Source organism: Desmodus rotundus, chromosome 1 (assembly GCF_022682495.2).
Source record: "Desmodus rotundus isolate HL8 chromosome 1, HLdesRot8A.1, whole genome shotgun sequence".
Classification (NCBI taxonomy): domain Eukaryota; kingdom Metazoa; phylum Chordata; class Mammalia; order Chiroptera; family Phyllostomidae; genus Desmodus; species Desmodus rotundus.
In genome coordinates, this window is record NC_071387.1 from 198966997 (window position 1) to 198987189 (window position 20193).

A 20193-nucleotide genomic window follows, 5' to 3' on the forward strand; every position below is an offset into this window, starting at 1 on the left:
CTTTCTCCAGAGATACCTGGTTCCCCCCAAATTGTCCCATTCTTTACCCTAACCTTAATATTTACCTAAAACGGCCTCCTACATACACAGAGGAATTTCGACCACAAAACCATATTCCAAAAAGAGCTCTGCACATTCTTGCCCATTTTCCCCCTAAAACTCTGGACTTAAGTTTACTTTTGATATCTGACACATCTCAGGAACAGTCAGTCAGCCTTGTCTGTGCCTACAAGTCTCTTCTCCGGCTGTCGCCCAGCCGAGGGGCTCTTACACTGCTTGTGGACTACGGCATTTCTGCCAAGCTAGAGGGAACTTTAACAGGCCATTTATTCTCAGCATCCACTTTGATTTCCTTGTCCTTTGATTCCTTCTACACTTCCATCACTGTTTCTTCTTCTCATACGGCCTTCCTGTCACTGGGGAATACAATTTTATGAATTAAGCCGCACTAATGTATAAAACACTTATTTTATTTTTCCCAAAATGTTTATATTTTTAATGAAGGTAAAAATGAGTAAATTGCTTAGTATAAAGAAACTTACTGATAGCATGAAAATTATTATGTTAAATTATTAGCACTACCAAAGTCCTTTCTTTGCACATTGTAGGTTATACCAGTTAGTATGCAAGTGAGGACTGAAAGAATGGAGGGTTTTTAGTCAGAGGAAGTTAGTTTTTTCTCAAACATAAATTCTTGTATATTTATCTCAAAGTATCCAAATATCTCAAGTGTCCAAATATCTCAAAGTAGCAAAACAGCACGATGTGTTCATGAAAAGTATTAAATACTGTGTAGCTTTAAGTTTAAGATGTGGGAAAAGAATGGATATGGTAGTGGAAGAATCTGGAGAGGTCAGACAAGAGCCAGAGTAGGAAGTAAGTTTCACACCATGTTATTTCTAGAATTAAGCCATTGAACACTTCTGACTTAGTAAGATCCCATAGCATCAGTGTGCAGGGATACTAAAGGCAGGAGACACTAGACCCAGGAATTCTATTTAGAAGCCTAAAGCAGTTGCCTGGGACCTATGAGGTTTCACTAATACCTGTAATAGACATGCATGTGGAGATGGTGAAGGGCTGAATTTGAGACATATTCAAAAATAAACTGTATAGGATTTTGTGACCATAGATATTGGGAGTAGGCAAAAGAGATAGAAGAAGAAAAATAAATGTTGATTTAGTGTTTTTTTTAAATATGAGAAACTTTTTGGGAGATAAATGCAGTAAATGAGATAAATATAGAAGGAGTTTCAGGAAAAGGTTTGAAGAATTAGTTCAATTTTAAAGTTACTGAATTAGATTTGGAGCTGTGCAGTTATAGCTATAAGTAAAATCCAAAACTGAGAATAAAAGTCAGTACCGGAGGAATTAGACAGTGGCTGACATCATGAGATCACCCACAGAGTCAATAGAGAGGGTGAAGCAAACCTGAAGATGGAGCAGTGTTGGGAACACCTACACTGAAAGAGAAAATCCTGAGGCCAAATACGACAATCTCATCTCCAACATCACACTGAACAGGGAAAAGCTGAAAGCTTTTCCTCTAAGATCAAGCATGAGACAAGGATGCTCACTCTCACCACTTTTATGCAACATGGTATTATAAATGCTAATCCAAGCAATGAGGCAAGAAAAAAATAAAAAGCATCCAAACTAAAAAGGAAGAAGTAAAATTGTCTCTATTTGCAGGTGCCATGATATTATATATAAAAACCCTAAAGACTCCACCAAAAAAAAAATATTAGAATTAATAAATGGATTTGGTAAAGTTGCAGGACAGAAAATCAATACACAAAAAATAGTTATTTCTATACACTAAAAATGAGTTATCAGGAAGAGAAATTGAGATGCTATTTATAATAGCATCAAAAAGAATAAATACTTAGAAATGCATTTAACCAAGGAGTTGAGAGATCCGTACCCTGAAAACTATGACATTGATGAAAGAAATGGAAGAAGGCACAAATAAAAAAAAGATGTTATGTGCTTATGGATTGCAATAATTCATGTTGTTAAAATGTCCATACTACCCAAATCAATGTACAGAATCAGTGCAGTCCCTATCAAAATTCCAATGGCATTTTTAATACAAATAGAAAAAACAGTCCTAAAATTTGTATGAAACCACAAAAGACCCCAAATAGCTAAAGCAATGTAGAGAAAAAAGAACAAAGCTGGAGGCATTACACTTCCTAATTCTAAACTATATTACAAAGCTGTAGTAACCAAAATGGTATGGTATTGGCATAAAACAGACACAGACATATACCTCAATAGAGGGCCCAGAAATAAAACCATGCATTTAAGGTCAATTAATTTACAACAAAAGAGCCAAGAATATACAATGGGATAGTCTCTTCAATAAATAGTGTTGGCAAAACTGGACGGCCACAGGCAAAAGAATGAAACTGAAACCATATGTTATATCATATACAAAAATAAACTCAAAGTGGATTAAAACTTTGAACATAAGACTGAAAACCATAAAAGTCCTAGAAGAAAACATACCACCTAGCCCTAGAAGAAAAGTCCTAGAAGAAAACATAGGAGATAAGCAATTTGACATAAGTTTTAGCAATAATTTGTTTTTTTGGATTTGACAACAGAAACAAAGGCAACAAAGCAAAAATAAACCAGTAGGACTACGTCAAACTAAAAAACTTCTGCACAGCAGAGGAAACCATCAGCAGAATGAATAACCTATGAAATGAGAGAAAATATGTACAAATCATATTCATTTTGTTGATTACTAAAACTGGATGTTTTATTTACTTTATAATCATCACCTCTCCAATGTACCTAGCACATTTTTAGCACTCACTGAATAATTTAGGAGTGATTTTAGGAACCTCCCAAAAAGGAAATAAGTATCTCTTGGCAACCGAGTAACAGAGCCAGCAATCTCTGAGTGCAATTGAGACGACACAAGATGTCCGTCTACTCCCCACTTTCCCTCCAACCCCAAAGTTAAAACAATCTGTTTTCTTCTTCCTAACCCATTGTACTTACTTGGCAGTAATTAGACTGAGGAATAGGGCCAGGTGGGATGAGGCAGGACTAGGCAAGATTAAACAGCTGTACACCCTAACTTCATTTTCATTGCTCAAATTTAGCCAGTCTCACTTCCAACCCAACTATATCTGCTCCTGTAATTATCATTTGCTGCCTGTATTCAACAGTTAGGCAAGTCATATTTATAGACATCTAACCTAACATTCCAGAAATTCCTCCATTTAGAAAAGAGCATGGGATATGGATTAATATAAGCTAGGTTTCAAATTCTATTTCTGTCACTTGCTAGTCGAGTGACTGTATATTAGTTACCTGGAGCTGCCATAAGAAAATATTACAAACTGGTGACTGAAAACAACAGAAATTTATCTCACAGTTCTGGAGTTTAGAAGTCAAAATCAAGGTGTCAGCAGGTCCCTTTGAAGTCTGTATGGGAACCCTTCCTTGCTTCTCCCCAGCTTCTGGCGGCTCCCCGGCAGTCTTTGGTTCTTGGTGTGCACTTGCGTAACTCTAATCTCTGCCTTTGTCATCACACGGCGTTCTCCCTGCCTGTCCCTGTCTCACCGCGGCCACCTTCTTCTAAGGGCACCCAGTTAGGAGACTACCATTGCAGCATGAGCTCATCTAAACCTACCGAATTCTATCTGCAATGATTCCACTTCTAATTTAGTCCACATTCCGAGGTACTGGGGATTAGAACTTCAACAAATCTTTTTTGGGTGGGGGGAAAAACTCAACTCACAGGAGTGACCTTAGGCAAGTTACTATCCCTGAGATTCATTTCTTCATTGCAAAATGAACATAATGACATTCCAGGATATTAGAAGAACTAGACATATCAAGGGGAATATTTGGTAAAATATATAATTGTCTGACCAATATGTTGTACACCTGGAACTATTATAATACAAAATAATACTGAATGTAAACTGTAATTGAAAAAAATTAATATAATTAATATAATATAATTAATACAATATAAAATTAATATAATTAATATAATTTAAAAATAAGATATATAAAATCTTTTAGTTTTACAGAACACAATATTTGATAAAATACTATATCCAAAATTTGTAGATAACTATTAAACTTAATAAGAGAGAAATGAATAACCCAATTTTAAAAAGGATAAAATATATGAACAGATCTCTTATCAAAGAAGATGTATACAAAGGCTAATAAAGACATAAAAATGCTCAACATAATTTTCCATTATGGAAATGCAAGTTAAAAGAACAATATACCTATTAAAATGTATAAAATCCAAAAAATGACAGTATTAATTGCTGATCAACTTGCAAAGAACAGGAACTCTCTTTCATTGCTGGTGGAGTGTAAAATGGTACAGACACTTTGGAAGACAGTATGGAAAGTTCTTAAGAAGCTAAACTTGGTCTTAACATATGATCCAGTAATCACACTGTGTTATGAATGAATGAAACCACCTCACTGAATGGATGGAAAGGGAACTGACCTAAGTAACTTTGTAAATGAGTAGATTCTGTAAGACTAAAAGCAAAAAGATCTGTACGTAAACACTGTACTCCAGGTGATAAAGCTTTCCCATAGGGTGCAGGTTAACATTTCTGAAACCACTCTCCATGTATACTGGAAGTGAACAATTAAGTAAATGCGTGGCTGATGACAGAAGCCAGGTTTCCCACTGTTTGAAGGGGGGTTACAGACAAGCAAAGCAATGATCCCTTAATAATGAATGGGAGCTGGACACATCAGTACGGATGTATGCTTACCTTCAAATATAGAAGGATATGGATACACCTGATAAGGGGTTAATATCTAAAATTTATAAACAACTCACACTACTATAAAAACAAACAATCCAATTAAAAAATGGGCAAAGGAACTGAATAAACATTTCTTCAAAGAAGACATACAGAAGGCCAAAAGAAATATGAAAATATGCTCATCACTAATCATTAGAGAAACGCAAATTAAACCCACAATGAGGTATCACCTCACACTTGTCAGAACGGCTATGGTCAATAAATCAACAAATAACAAGTGCTGGCAAGGATGTGGAGAAAGGGGAACCCTCATGCATTGCTGATAGGAATGCAGACTGGTGCAGCCACTGTGGAAAGCAGCATGGAATTTCCTCAAAATATTAAAAATGGATCTGCCTTATGACCCCACATTTCCACTTCTGGGGATTTAGCCAAAAACCCAAAACACTAATTCAGAAAGAAATAAATTAAGTGCCCACAACCTTAGGTTATGCAAATAACCTAAGTGCCCATCAATAGATGAGTGGATTAAAAAAAAAAAAAGTAAATCCTAAAAGTTCTTATCACAAGAAAAAAAGTTTGTAACTATGTGTCATGATGGATGTTAAAAATAAGCTTACTGTGGTGATCATTTCCCAATATATACAATATATAAAATCATGACGTTGTACAACTGAAACTATTATAATGTTATGTATCAATTATATCTTAATAAAAAACAATCCCCACACTCAAAAAAATATAAAGAAGGATATGGGTGGGGAAAAAGTAGGTTTACAGTTGTTTGTATAGAAATAATATAATAATTAATAAATAATAATAATGTAAGCCTACTTTTGCCCCACCCTGTACATAGAAAAATTTATGGCTACGTGTATATACAATATTAGCATTGCTGAGAGGGCCCCGAAGGAGCAATACCCCAAGAGCAATGAGCACATGTGAGTACCGTAATTCTTGTTTCTAATAGCACTCTCCATTTAAAGGAACCAGGCTCCTTAGAGATATGGTTGATTCAGGGCAAAAGCAGGATCTATACAAGATAACCTAGGAATACCCTGCAATGCCAGAAAATAAAAGAATGCTTTAAGAAAATGAAAGAAAAGAAGGATGTGAAGATCTGTCAAAGGGACATATAAAGCAAAAGAACTCCTGATGGCCAACCTAAAACAATTTGAACAAAAAATGAATCAAGTAGTATTGGATTATCACTCCAAGTATAAATAAATATTCATGAGCCCATAGTGATACTAATAAACACTTGGATACATAAGGAAATGGGGAGGGGTGACAAATGTCCTGTATAGAAGAATTCCAAATAATTTATGTAGGTAATCTGCCCTCAAGGAAGTGGAGGTTAGCTCTTCATTCTTCAAGCATAGGGCACACAAAGTAACTTCCTTCAGAAGAATACCGCATGGAGTGGGGGAGGGGAATGAATAACTACAGCGCGAAAAGCGGACAAACACTCCGTCAGCCCGGAGATCAACGGGAACATCGACAGAGATGAGTCAGTCATGTTGATAGTGTGTACTCTGGACATATGGAACTCTGTACTACCTCTGCAACTTCTCTGTAAATCTCAAACTGTCCGAAAATAAAACGTGTATTAGAAAATATTCTGATATTTAGTAGGCTCAATATTGTTAGAAACTATATTATCATTAGTAGTGGTATCAGTTACGGGAAAGAAAGCAAAGAAAAGTATTTCCCCTGCTCCGCTCACCAAATGCATTAAACACACACCCCGCGCATTCACACCCTTACTTCTGTCTAATAGTAGTGTCAGCTTCAGTAGGCATGTTTACTCACCATGATGATTCCCATTGCTGAGCCCTGACAGGAGGCTGAGTGCTCCACGTGAACTCTTTTATCTACTACTCAAAAACCCCTATTGGGTTTGTATTATTATTGTCCCAGCTTTACAGATGGGAAGGAGTAAACTCAGAGAGGTGAACAGAAACTTCAAGAGGCTATGCAAATTGCCTAAGGACTACACAGCTATTAAGTGAAAAATTTCAAGCCCAAGTACTATGTTGTCAGCACCTAAACTCTTAAGTGGTCTGCGTAATTGTCTCCTATGCACGTGGGTACGCCGACCCGCACCATACACATGCGTACTACATTGTCTGTGTTCTCCCTCTCTCTCCTACTGTCAGGACCAACATGCTGCTCCAGCCACTTCTTTTCTTTCTGCAAATATTCAGATACATGCAGAATAAAATGCATCAGATTATCCCAGGACACCGGACCTTGCCCGAGCCCTCAGTGCTGTGACTCAAGTCCATTTCCCTGCTATTAAATGTGCAATGAGGTAATATTTAAATTCTAGATGAAAAATAATTCAGCAGACAGAGCCATTGTGTCCGGCCTCTTTTTCACACCCTGATTTCCCACTCAGTCCTCTAACTCGCCAAAGCAAAAACAATGAGGAGGAAACCTTATTTCCTTTAGACAGGCGAGTTTATAGTCTAGCTCACTTCTGGCTTCATGTTAAAACAAGAGCACGGTTAGTGGAGGTAAGGATTTTCTGTTCCCAGTGTTTATAAATCAAAAGCAATCTTGTTTACTTTTCTACAATTAGGACATAAGCCAGTGCATGCCAGGCTAACTGGCTCAGCTCCCCATGAGTGTGGCTGCTCTTTGCTCCAGAACTGGGGTGCTGAGTGCCTTTGTCTGGGCCTGTGGCATAAATAGAACAAAAGAAAAAATTTTCCTGAGAGAAAACCTTGAAAACCAAGGAATGATAACCTTTTCACACACCGAGGGGCCGAGAGGGGCAGTGGTAGAAGAGCAAACAAACCCACGTCCTTCCTTGGGTTTTCCTGTCTTCAAAGGGATTGAGGGCCCACATGAATTTCTTCCCAGGCACTGCCAGACAGTGTTAAAATTACCCAGCAAGCTCCCCGTACAACAAGGTAGCCAGTTTCTTAGTTTACTTCCCCAGTAGGCAACAAATGTCCTAACCTGGGAGCTCCTATATCCAACTACGAGAAACCTTGTCAAGAGTGTAGAGAACATAAAGGACCATATGCGTATCCTCTAGGGTTGCTGCCCACTTGACGAGGGGCAGCCTGGGAGAGAGCAGCATCTGTGCCATAGGAAGGGTACACAGGAAATAGGCATTCTCCCCTTTGTACTCAGTGGGTGCCCCATTTTCCTCCCAGCCCCTCAGTAGCCTTCCCTAATTAAACCTAAATGCTGAACAATTGCTGTCCTTTAGCTACTACTAATAAGTGACATAGTCACATAGTCCCCTCCATTAGTTTGTACTTCCTTCTCCACTCTGCTTGCTCTGAGAGCACTTTGCTTTCCCGTTGCTGCCTTAGTACCCTCAACCTTGTAGCATGGCGTGGGGTGTCCACATAAGTATCTCTCACTAGACTGTAAGTCCTTTAATAGAAGTGGTTCTCTGCCCTTCCTGCACGGGGCCTTGCATCTTGCTCAGAAGTGCTGTTGAACATAAGTTTTCAATGCTTTCATAAGCCTTTTTCATATAATATGTCCATAAATTCTTCATAGACCAGATGCTGCTGTTTCTTTGTACACACCTCTCCTCAGCATACAGTCCCCCATACAGTTCCTCCCATCTACCTACACACCCATAAGCACCCACGCACAGTTATCAACCAATTGTGGTTTAAGCAGTCATCAACCAATTAACTAATAAATATTTCATGAGATGTACTCAGTAAGACTCCAGCCTGTTGCTCATCAATATGTATGATCTTTCTGACCTATATGCATTTAAATAATAAAGAAAACAAGAATACCAGCAACCAAAATATCAAGTAGAGAAGAGGATAAAGACTACACTGTCTTATACCTGGGACTCTGGGAAGCAATCCTAATATTAATTCCATAAAAGAATAGTGAATGCAAATATATATTCTAACAACCCTCAATTAAAGCCATCCTGCATTGGTATTCTTTAAAAAATATTTATTGAATGTCTACTATGAACCACAGAATATACCAGAAGCTAGAAATAAATACCTTGTGCCTTTGGAGCTTATATTCTATAATAAGTGGAAAAGAAAGGAAGGGAAAGGAAGGAAGGAAGGAAGGAAGGAAGGAAGGAAGGGAGGGAGGAAGGAAGAGAGAAAGGAAGGAAGGATGGAAGGAAGGGAGGGAGGGAGGAAGGAAGCCAGGTTATGAGCAGTGTAGGAAGGAAAATATAGTAAGGATGTCAGCAGCTAGAGGAAGGAGCCCTGTGGATGGCCAGGGCAGGCTTTTGTGATGAAGTGATACCTTAGCAGGGAGCTGATATAGTGAGAGCTGAGTCAGGTGGCTGCACGGTGGAAAGGCACTTTAGGAAGAAGAAATGGGAAATGCAGAGAAGTTTAGATGGGAACATAGCTAGTACATTTCAGCAACAGCAATGGAGCCAGCGTGGATGGGGAGGAGAGACAGTGGGAAAGAGACAAATGGGAACCTGAGGGCATAGGGCCTTGCATAATGAATGATCCTTTAGAAACTGGTGTTAATGGTATCCCTCCGCAAAAGGGAAAGGCTTAAAATCAAGTAAGTTCAAAGGAGGAAGGGAGGTGAAAAGGAGAGAAAGAAAAAATTCATTAGGCTACATCTAGATTTGTTTCTTTGTTCTTAGTGGCTGTGCTAATTTAGTTTTAGGAAGGAACCTGCTCAAGTCGCTCACTCTTATTGTCATAAGAGTCATCATATTGTCCTTTTTTCTGTCACCACCTGAGTGATCTATACTCACTGCTTCCATGCCTTCACTTTCCCTTCATTCCTCAATCTGGAACAGTCTAAGTTCTGCTGCTATTATACCACCAACCTCCACACAAAGCTGACAAAACCGACCCCTCAACAGTCAAATCTAATGGTCCATTCCCAGTGGCATCCAACAGCTGGGACTACTCTGCAGGAACAATCGTTTGGTGGCTGATACAGCATCCTTCTTCTGTTTAGCTGTGGTTTTACTCACCTCTCCTGCTACTACTCACCCTCTTTCCTTGAGTCCTCTTTCTCCACCTATTCAATTGTTGGTACTGCTCAGATTCCTATGCTGGAGAACCTTCTCACTTTAATTATTCTTCCTGGCAAGCCCACCCATTCCCTTTGCTTCTTCCACCTGCACATCAAACTTCTACTTCAGACAGCTCACTAGACACTCTGGCTGGGTAACTAATATACGAATATCTCCTTTTTACCACGCCAAAAAATAACCAAAACCAATATACTAGGCACTACATTTCACAGTTGCCCAAACAAGAAACCTCAAAGTCATCTTCTCCATCATGACAATAGCTACTCCCCCATCCCAGATATTCTACCTCCGAGCATCTCTCTAACATCCCCCTTCCTCGCCAGCTCTCATGTTACCACCTTACTTCTGATTCTCTTCATCTCTGGTCCCAGTTATTTGCAAACTCTCCTGACTGGTTTGCCCTCTCCATTCTATCCCCCTTCAACACAACCACATTGCTGCCCCTGCAGTCTTTCTCAAACCCAAATCTTACCATGTTTCTCTCACCTTGCCCGAGTCTTCCTTTTAATTTTCCTTTCTCATCCTGAGTACCCCACACTTTATAGCAAACTGTAGTTCCCACTCTAGATTTCCTGGCCATTCCCTCAGCGGACTAAGAACTTTCACACTTTGCACCATACTTCACCTGGAACGTTCCTCCCCAAAACTCTGACCTGTTCCACACATCCGACTCAAATCCCCCGTCTTTATGAACCTTCAGCAACATCCCCATGTGTGTTTCATCTTCATGCGAGAATTACTCTCCTCCCGTATGTTAGCGTGACACTTCCCATGTGTCACTATTGTAGCCCTTACCATATTTTATCATAATGTGTTTATCACATGGCTCTCTGCCCGACTATAATGTGAGTCCTTTAAGGTCAGAAACTCCATACTCTTCACTTTTATATACCAAGTACTAGGCAGAGTAAAATATATAAAAAGATGCTTAATAAATATTTCTTGATTAAAAAAGAGAATAGTAAATGAGATGAAAATGGGTAAGTCTCAAAGCAGAGATAGAAAATGGGAAAAATCGCCCTGGCTGGTGTGGCTCAGTGGGTTGAGTGCTGGCCTGCAAACAAAAGGGCTTCGGGTTCGATTCCCAGTCAGGGCATATGCCTGGGTTGTGGGCCAGGTTCCCAGCAAGGGGCACATAGGAGGCAACCACATACTGATGTTTCTCTCCCTCTTTCTCTCTCCTCTCCCCTCTGTCTACACATAAATAAACACAATATTTTTTAAAATAGGAGAAATCAAGATGGCAAAAAGATTTGCAAAGTCAGCAGAGAGAAAATCATCACACAATATTAAAGCCAAAGCTAACTTTTGTAATCTTCTATAATGATCTAACTTAACAAATAATAGGACTGGAATTCGGAATACTTAAGTAGCAAATAATTAGAAGAGCTTGAACTCAAGATTCAGCATTTGGTCTACAGTTCTTAGGGAACAACACAAACCACAAAGTACCCCTAGAGCATCCCGCTCGCCTGTACATCATGCCTCTCCAACTGAGATGGAAAAAAGGTCTGAGCAATATTAATGCAGCATCAAGTTCATTGAAAGTGTTATTTTCCTCTTAAAATTTTTTCATATGATGATTTTACTTCCCCTGCATATACCTTATTATGTGTTTATTGGTATGCCCCCTTTACAATTTATGGAGCATCGACCTATCATTTTACCAGATTCTCATGGGAGTCTTTTGAATCTTTGGTTATACTCACATGTTTTTCCCTTTACTATTGCACTGCTTCCTATAACTACAAAAGGTGACAAAATATCAACCAGGCAGCTGAAAACACTGTCTGTGCTCCTGTGGTTTACATGGACGCACTGAAGCCCGTGTGTCAGGAGCACTGGGTGCTGACGCTGGCTCTGCCCATCACCAGCAGAGTGTCACCTCACCTCTGCGCCTCAGTGTGTGCATTTGACACTCTGGGAAGCTCGGCCACATCCATGGTGTCCAAACCTGGCTGGGCATCAAAACTGTCTAGACGCTTTAATAAATGTTATTATCTAAATACCCCTCCTAGAACATCTCAGGGGATGAGGGCTAGAACTCGGTATTTTAAAAGCTGTCAGGTGATTCTGGTGAGCAGTCAGGTCTGAAAATCTCTAAACCAAATTAGGCCTCCAATCCCTAACCGGCCCTAACGCCATGAGTAAACGGTTTCTCTTTGTGCCCATCACCATGCATGCAAACCAGGCAGCAGACCCAGACACAGAGTTCCTCTCGTGGCCTGGAGAAAGCAGACTTGCGATGGTCACAACTAGCAAGACTTCAGAATGAATGGAGTTGTCTACATTCTGGGCCAAGAGGACCACATGAGAGGGTGGTTTTCTTTTCTTTATTTTCCAAAGTAGGTTCTTAAGTGAAATAACTCACATATTTTCCAGAAGAGTCTGACTGTTCTCAACAATGTAAGGGTTTATTATTATTTTCATCTGCTAACATTTCTCTTTGGACTCCAAAGCCATCTAAAATATTGAAGAAATTCAGTGTCTTGTGTCTTATTTAACAAAATACTTAAAATAAAAAGATAAAAATAAGACCTGTAAGAATTTACTGATGCTCAGATGGCATCAAGGGGAAAACAACAAAGACACAGAGAGAAATACCTCACAATTGAAAGTTCAGACATTTTTTTCATTTTTACTTCAAAATTCAAACTAATAACATAATTGAAAAAAAGTAATGTATAAACCACAAAGCTAATCTATTAGTTAGTATAGCAAAGCACATAACATACCTTAGGAACTGTAGAACTTTAAGGCTTTTAAGGCTACCAGGAGTTAAATAAATGCAATAAATTAATTTTAATCTTTTTTTATTTCTTTCTTTAAGTCACTGATTATGCAGTATAGGATTAACTTTAGACAAAAGGAAGTCTTTTACTGGCAACTTCCCTCCAACTCATACTGCTGGATCACCTTTTGAGTTAGTGATTTAACCAATCATAAATCCACTATTACTTAATCCAGCCTGTGGTTCTTTATTTTGTTCACAATTACATCATGAAAAACAGCCATATGTCTTTCTGAAATCATAATATTCAATACTCACTTGTTTAACAGGAATTTATTGAACACTTACTATGAGTTACACACAAAAAATGACTAAGACAGTTCCTGCCTGTTTTGAACATTCTAGAAGAGAAGACACATACACAAATAATTTTGACAGTACATTTAGTGTGATTCACAGTAAAATTTGACAAGGTGTCAGAGATAGCTTCCATAGCAAAAGAGGTATTTGTTCTAAGTCTTGAAAAATAAGGAGTATTTGCCCTTCAGTCAAAGGAGGAAGAGCTTCCAAGCAGAGAGAGCATGGAGTAAAGAGTGCTTGATGGTGCTTGATTCAGGAAACTCGAAGTAGCTCGGTATGGCTGGCGGAGGGGTGTCTTTGAAGGAGTGGGAGACACACCTGGGGGGATGTGGGATGGCTGAGAATAGCCGGGCAGCCTTTCCAGCAGGGCCCTGTGTTACACTTCATGTCTTCTTTTCAATCTGGCCTCAGGGGAAGAAAATCAGTTTAAAGCCTCTGAAACATATTAGGGAATCCTCAGGAGCTTTTCCTTCTCAGTCATACAGAACCACTTTATCACTTGCCATTCTTTGTATTCTTGTCAAACACCACAGTCCAGAAAATCAAAGTTTGATTAATGCTTCTACATCAGTGTCCACTCCTCATGTCCTACTCCTTCCTAATTCTTCCCTGTCTCCACCACTCCTCTGCATGAGTTTTCTATTTTCTACAGAGAATTTCAAAGTCAATTAAGGTATATATTAGGTTTCTTATTGACTGCATTAACATTCTGAAAAGAATCCGTGCCAAGTAGGTAGCTCTTGGTAGATTTTATCAATGTCAAGTTTTAGCCATACATTTAGAAATAGTTATATGCTTTCATATTTAATTAGAGTTTAATCTCTGATAGAAAAGAAACTGAGTAAAAAATATGCTTTAATTCAGTTGCTCACATTTCTTAGAAGTATGGCTGTTCAAACTTCAAGTCCTCCTTACAGGTACCACCAGCCTTTGACTGTAGTTTACATTAAGGGCAGCATTTTAGAAAGAAGTAGATGGCCTTGGAAATTCTAGGATTTTGTAAAACCAAACTTAATGCAACACTAATTTTGTACTCCAAGTTTCAACACACACACACACACACACACACACACACACAGTGTGGTCCTGAATGAATCTATCCACTCTGTTGCCGGACTCAAGAGTCAGCAAGTCCAACCAGTCAAGAAAGCACGTTTGCCTCCTCAACCTCATACATACTCCATTAAAAGTGGCCTAGGCTTTTCTGTTCCAGATTAAAAAACATGTAGAGAATTGAGAGTGAACACCTACCTCACCTAGCATGGGCTGGGCAACTTCTGTGATCCAAAACTCTCCAGCTCTGCTCGGGCAACTTTCTACGACAAAGGTCAGAAAAACTGAGCGAGCCTGTCTGGTAGGGCAGTGATTGCACCCTGAATTCACTTTGCTTCTGGCCTTGGTGTATCTGGCCAGCTGCCTTCTTTGTTATCATCTGTTTGTGAGTGCTTTTCAATAACCCTCTTTGATAAGGTAGCTAAAAGGTTTTAGCTAAGGACATCTATAAAACTCAAATCTACCATCTTTAATAATGTTTTAATTGTTTAAAATTGCTCTAGATGAAGAAGTTATGGACTTTCTGATTTGAAATAAGCAAATATCTTGTTTGTTTCCTAGCACCTTCTGTCTCATAACAGCTCCCTACTGCCAACAGAAAGTGATCACATCAGAACCAAATCCATCTATCCTCAAGTAACAGACATTGGCAGACACACTACATTCTGAGACTATTTGTCAGCCTTTGGCTGGTAGAGTTTAAATTCTAGTTTACACTGGCTGTTCTGGAGATTAAAAAAACTCCACAATTGCTATGATAGGCTCTGAAGCCTAGCAAATAGAAGAAGGAAGAAGAAAGAAAGAACGAAAGAATGAAAGAAAGAAAGAAAGAAAGAAAGAAATAAAGAAAGAAAGAGAGGGGGGGGGGAGGGAGGGAGAGAGAGGGAGAGAGAGAAAGAAAGAAAGAGAGAGAAAGAGAGGAAGAGAAAGAAAGAAAGGAAGGAAGAAGAATGGGAAAAATAGTTCAAATTTCAAAGGAAAAAAGAAACACATGTATAGGATATATGTATATATATGTCTTCTCTGCTTACTCAAATTACCTTAAATAATTCAGTTTTACTATCTCATAATGAGGTCACAGTGTAATGTAGATTCCAGGGTCTAGTAGAAGTAAAAAGTTTGACTATTTTTATAAGACTTTGAAAACTACTTGTGGAATTTATCCCAATAAATATGACATGTTTAGAGGCATGGAAAAAATACAAATTTAAACTTTATAGCTCACATTCCCCTAAATTTATATAATTTCAAATTATTTTATTAGTGTACTTTCCAATTAGTCTTAATATTATAATAATTCACATTTGGACAAAGTAAGAGTATGCATCTAGACTGCTTGCTGATTATGTATGAGTTGGTTTAACGTCTGTGGTGCACCACACTACACAGGGAAATCAGTCCACTCCACCCATCAAACATATTTTAATCTCTTCCTCTTTGTATTAGATCCCCAGTAGTTCAGTGGCCCTTCTATGTTACCACTTGGCTAGAAAAGGGGAAAAAATGGATATTCAAAAGCAATAGAATTTCAAAGGCACTACATGAAAGGCTATTCCTGTTTATAATGAGACTGTGCTTAGCAGTAAGAGGTCCTGGGATGACTCCGATCTCTTTACTGGTGTCCGATTGTGATCTAGGTCACAATCTGTTTCCTGGCTGTCTCACCAGCCATTTGGGTAACGGTTAGATTAGGACTCTTAGCCCACTCTGTAAGAACATCCTTGCCCTAACCCCATACCCAGAGTGTTAATGTTACACCATTTCTATCATTTCCACTACATACAATGTAGTCACCTCTTTTTAGCAGTCCAGGTCTGTGCTGCAGGGTCCTGCCCTGTAAATTTGGATCATTTTGTTCTCAGCCTGAAGCTATCTCTTTGCTGTTGATTCCTGGCCCTCTGTGAGAAAGGTTATATCTATAGCACCCTCCAGCGTCCTTCCCTGGCAACCAGACATCCTGATAGGAGCCTATGATCTCCTCCTTCCATGAAATTAATTCTAAATTCTAGATGCAAAAATCAGACCCCACATTTGTTTTTTCCTAACCAATTTTCTTTTGCATATTCTGATTCTTTTGTCTAGCTAAGCAATCCCTAGGTAATTAGTTGATTACTATGGCTGATCGAATACACCCTTAGATATTTCACAAATTCTTACTTATTTTTCTAGGCAGTTTCTTAAATAGCCATGAAGTTAGGACTATACTATTCTTCTCGTTCTTTGTCTATTTTTTCCTCTCTCACGTGACAGCTTCTCTTGATGCCCCTAAAAGGACAAGTGTCCGTCTGTGCAACTTGACTTACTCTCTGTTATGGATGGAATGTTTTTGCCCTCAAAAATTCATACAGTGAAGCCCTAACCCCAAATGTGAGGCCATTTGGAGGTGGGGTATTTTGAGAGAAAATTAGGTTTAGATAAGGTCGTGAGGATGGGGTCCCCATGGTGGGATTAGTGTCCTAATAAAAAGAGGAAGATACCTGACCTCACTCTCTTTCTCAGTGCACACAGAGGTTATGGAACCACGCAGGAAGATGGCAGCGGCCCAGAGAAGATGCCTGAGAATGAAACTACTTGTTTGCACCTTGATCTCTTCTTCCTCAACCCCAGAACTGTGAGAAATAATTTTTTTTTCAAGTACCACTAAATGATAAAATGTCACCCAAAAGATGAGATGGTTCTGGCATAAATTTCTGTTTAAGCCACTGAGTCCAAGCTTTTGACACGGCACCCTGAGCAGACTAAGATACTCTCATCATCCCCTCCATTGAGAACGCCCTGACTGACTGCTTCCTCCGCTTCCTCACCACTGATAATCTGGAGGACTGGCTGATGGTTGATGCTCTTTGCCCAGGAGTCTGTGTGCATTAGTAGAGCGAAGGAGAGAAGACTATCTAACATCACCTCTTTCCTTTTGACTGGCCCTTCTGTTCGAACAGTTTTCTTGGCTTTAATGTAGGAATCCTCCCATAGGAAGGTGTGTGGCAGTTCATCACCCTGTTGTTCTGATTTACACCAATCCAAGTCTTCAGAGGCCAGTGTCAGACTCACGTCCCCGAAGGAATGTCCCCTGATGGTTCCATGCATTTTCTAAACTTTTCTGGCATTACTGTCTGCACCAAATTGATTTAGGAATTTACCATGCTTGTATCTTCTCTTCTCCTCATGGAATTTCCCCACAGTCCTCTGCCCTCTTCTGTACTTTTGCACTGAGATGTTACTTCCGGTCAGCTGCTAATCTCCCGTGACTCCTAGGTATGTTCTTCCATATTTATGCTGTGCATGCGTACATATGTTCCTGCGATCTTCTGCTTCTGGCCACTCCAAGTTACCAAAGATATTTTAGTGTTTAAGCACTTCTTTACTTTCCTCAGTACCTTAGAGACCTCAGCAAGCTAAGGGACTTTTATGCCATCTCTTCACTAGGCCGTTGACTTTGTTTTTACATTGTCTTTCTCTGAGAGGAATTGGTAGGGTCAGTCCAAGCTTCCCAAGAGCCTTTCATATGGTGTCTGATTATCTAAGTTATGTCTCTCTCTTTTTATTTTTTAAAGAATGAGAATGTGGGAACAAAAAATAGCAAGGTTTCTCTGGAGTGAGAAAACAAAGAAAGGAAGGATCACGAGCCAAACACCTCTTGTGCCATTGTCCGTGTGCCGTCCCTAGAGCTGGTTCTGTGGCTAAACCAGCAGTCACTATTCCCAGGCCTATTATTCTAAAAAGTTGTTTCCCCTCCACGTGTGGCTTTAAGTTTACATGGTCTTCGGGTGTAGCAATAGTTTTCTTAATTGGTTTTGGAAAGATGGGATGGCAAGTCGTTACTTGTTTTTATCATCAGCATTTATTTTGCTTTATTTTACTAGGCTCCAACCTATAATATGAGAATGAGGAAGAGGCACTTTTCTTCTCAGATGTTAAATCCCGCATATACCAATTCATACAATATAATACATTCATAAGGTCCAGCACATGGCTATAAAATCTTCATTTGTTAAACAAATACTTCCCATGCATGTGAAGAAAGGGTCATGCTCATCAGGGAGAATACGCTCTCACATAAAACAGTAGATGCCCATCGCCAGGTTTGGGAGTCCCAGTATCCACACACGTGCACTGAACACTCAGCCATTCAATTTCTACTTTATCATGTATATCCTTAACAGTACATGAGTTACTATGAGCCATAAGAAATATAAGATATGGTCCTTAGAAACATTATAAAGAAGCTTTATAATCTCACAGAGGGGCAAGATATACACAAGTTGCACTATAAAGAGTAATGTCTGCCAAAGTCATTATCAAGGGTAAAAAAAATGCAGGGCAGAAACAAAGGTGCATCGAGATGTTCTACATTGCCTTCCGAGCTCTGAATCACACACTGCTGAGGAGGAGAGCAGAGTGAGTCTAAGGGGGATTTGTGTTTAGTTTGGGAATGCACAGAGTCCAGGATTACGTTCCCTGATTCTGCCTGCCTTTAATCCAGCTGAGACTGCATTCCCAAAGCTTTGTCACTTTATCATGGGGACAGGGTATGAAAACCACATCAAGTATCTGAAGAAAGCTAGACAGAGGTTCAACATTAGCTGATGATTTGCTGTTCAGAGTTTACACTTTTATGACACTGTACAAATTCAGTATTGGTATTGGTCCTCTTAACAACCCTTCAAGGTAGACACTATAGGTATTATCCAATTTTATAGATCAAGAGAATAAAGGGACAGAGCAATCATCTCACTTGTCCAAGAACCAGAGCACATCTGTTAAAATCCTGACAGGGGATGGTTAGCTTGTCTAAGCAATCTGACTGAAAAGAAATGATTGAAGGGCTGGGATAAGAGGCCAACAAGGGGGTCTTCGCTGAAAGAGCTGCTTTCGAGTTTCAGCTACCAGGAGGCCACGAGGTACTCCAAACCTGCTTCCAAATGCATCTGAAAGTCAGCATGTCGTACCCATCCCCCAAAGCTAAGCTCTCCAACCCCAGTAATCCCCGAGTCTTCTTTGACATGGACATTGGAGGAGAGCAAGTTGGTTGAATTGTTTTGGTGTTGTTTGTGGATATTGTACCCAAAACTGCAGAAAATTTTTGTGCATTGTGTACAGGAGAAAAAGGCATTGGACACACCACTGGGAAACCTCTCCATTTCAAAGGATGCTTATTCCATTGAATTATTAAGAAATTTATGATCAGGGTGGAGCCTTCTCAAGTCAGAATGGGACAGGTGGAGAAAGTATTTATGGTGAAAAGTTTGAAGATGAGAATTTCTACTATAAGCATGACTGGGGGGAGGGTTATTGAGCATGGCAAACTTGGGCAGCAATACAAATGGTTCTCAGTTCCTTATCACAACAGTTCCGACTCCTCATTTGGATGGGAAACCTGTGGTATTTGGCCAAGTAATTAAAGGAATGGGTGTGGCAAGAATTCTGGAAAATGTAGAAGTGAAAGGTGAAAAACCTGCCAAATTGTGAGTTATTGCAGAATGCAGAGAATTGAAGGAAGGGGATGATTGGGGAATATTCCCAGAAGATGGTTCGAGTGACAGGCATCCAGATTTCCCCGAAGATGCAGATATAGATTTAAAAGATGTAAAATATTATTAATAACGGAAGACTTGAAAAACATTGGAAACACATGTTTGAAATACCAGAACTGGGATATGGCCATTAAAAAATACTCAAAAGTTTTAAGACCCATGGAAAGTTCAAAGGCTGTAACTGAGGAAGTAGATAGATTGAAGCTGCAACCTGTAGCTTTAAGCTGCTTGCTGAACATTGGTGCTTGTAAATGAAGATGTCAAATTGGCAGGGAGCTATTGACAGTTGTTTGGAGGCTCTTGAAATAGACCCATCAAATACCAAAGTACTATACTGTAGAGCTCAAGGATGGCAAGGATTAAAAGAACACAACCAAGCATTGGCTGATCTTAAAAGAAAGCTCAGGAGATAGCATGGGAAGATAAAGCTATCCAGGCAGAATTGCTGAAAGTCAAAGAGAAGATAAAAGCACAGAAAGAAAAAGAGAAGGCAGCATATGCAAAACAGTTTGCTTAATAAGGAATTTATTTATACTTAAATATTACACATTGATGTATAAAGGCAGTAAAAAAATTGAAGGGTTTTTGTCTAATGTATATGTTGCTTAATGTGTTTGCTTTGTTAGTTCAGTTCCCATTGTTTACAGTTCAGAAATACTGATATCTGCTCAGTCTTAATAAAAGTGTTACAAACTACAAAAAAAAAAGAAGAAGAAGAGGAGCCCAACAAGGGACCATAAAGCA

At 39.3% G+C, this 20193-nt stretch overlaps 1 long non-coding RNA gene and 1 pseudogene across 4 annotated transcripts in view; one reads left to right on the forward strand and one right to left on the reverse strand.

The window, feature by feature from the left end:
• LOC139440383 (uncharacterized) overlaps positions 1 to 20193 on the reverse strand; it is a 238925-nt gene that overhangs the window by 200148 nt on the left and 18584 nt on the right. Inside the window, exon 1 of one of the 4 annotated variants that reach the window (XR_011650603.1) lies at positions 14117 to 14183. The exons of the other annotated variants lie outside the window; for them this stretch is intronic. This is a non-coding gene — a long non-coding RNA (uncharacterized lncRNA). Of the gene's footprint in view, positions 1 to 14116; positions 14184 to 20193 lie in introns of those variants that run through there. 4 annotated transcript variants of the gene reach the window in all.
• On the forward strand, positions 18856 to 19966 carry LOC112321118 (peptidyl-prolyl cis-trans isomerase D pseudogene; annotated as a pseudogene).